Here is a 1,560-nt window from a genome sequence, read left to right on the forward strand (position 1 = left end):
GCCGGGCAAAGTGCTGGTTTGCTTAGGCCGTCCAGCCGTCTTGTCAGATGTTAAATAACTTAACATTTGTCTTAATTAAAGCTCTCTGGGTATCCCAACAACTAATTACTGAGTAGAGAGAATGCAGAAGCCTTTTGATGCTAACATGCAGTTCAGTTTATGGCTGTTCTGTATTATTAATCTACGCATTTTGTATTTATTTAGTTAAGGAAATACGAATACCACGTGGTAAATGAGGCGAAGGAAATTGTCACATTTATAAATGTACAAAATCAACGAAGATGAAAACAATGATCGAAGGACTGTGGAACAGTACACACAGGATGGCAGTGTATGAGTAACAAACTGTCCTGTCAATTTTAACTCTAAATCCACTAGCTTTGTAAGCACCTAGAATTTTAGATGGATTGTTTTGGCACGATATGTATATGTTTTTCAACTTACGATGGCTACTCCTGATAAAACTATCTTAAGTTAAAAATGTAAGTCAAAAGTGCACTCACTACCCCGACTGAACATCGTAGCTTAGCCTAGCTAACCTTAAACGTGCACGCTTACATTAATTTACAGCTGGGCAAAATCATCTAACACTAAGCTAACTTACTGTAGTGTGGAATAGCTCATGTAATTTATTGAACACTGTATGGAAACTGAAAAACAATTTTTTTTAATATAAGTTAACCCATTTATTATAGGCTAGTGATATTCCAAATGTCTGTGGAGATTCTGGTCTTTCAGTTCCTTCAGTCTTCTGATGGCAGACCTTACTCTGATAGGCAAAGTGGTACTGTAGGTCCAGGCACCACCAGCTACTATTTTCATGCAGGAACCATAGTACCAGGTACCCACAGCCCGTCTCTTCATCTTGGTTTTGTCTCAGAAGGAGCAGGTGTATGTGGCGTGCTGGCTGATTTCAGTTTTCTTTGCCATTTTCCAGAGGGAGGCACCATAGCTGGTCCATATTTACCGATGATGCTAACCTTCTTGGTGCGTTTAGCTGTATCACTGCCAACTAGGTTCCAGCCCAGAGAGCATATTATTATTACTTAATTTGACCAGAGAGAGACAGAGAGAGAGAAGGAAAGTGAGTAAATGAGTCACCAGATCTAGGACTTGAACTGAGGTTGGCCATGTGGGAGTCCAGCACCTTAACTACCATGCCACCTGCCAGCACCCCTACAGGGTGTTTTAAGCCCCAATGTAGGGGCTAGGAACACAGGTCCCCGGATTGATAAAATGCTGAAGTTTAATCATATCTCTAATACTTACTACCTCAGTGATCTTGTTAACAGATGGGAAAGTGTCGAACTGCTGCATTGTGAAGTCCTTGGTTCTTGGGGTCCAGATCACTAAAATTAGAGATCTGTCCCTACGCACAAAATGAAACTGCAACCATGAATAAAGTAGGTAGAAAAGAAGATTTAATCGAAAGGAAAGAAAGGAAGTACACCCAGAAAGGATCTTGGGCGGGCAGATTGCCAAGTGGCAACCGCACTTGGTACTAGTTAACTTATTTTTATTACTAGATGTCATGAATATTCATTAGTGGGAGGCCCCTTA

The sequence above is a fragment of the Tupaia chinensis genome, unplaced genomic scaffold, assembly GCF_000334495.1.
Source record: "Tupaia chinensis unplaced genomic scaffold, TupChi_1.0 Scaffold144016_1, whole genome shotgun sequence".
Taxonomy (NCBI): domain Eukaryota; kingdom Metazoa; phylum Chordata; class Mammalia; order Scandentia; family Tupaiidae; genus Tupaia; species Tupaia belangeri.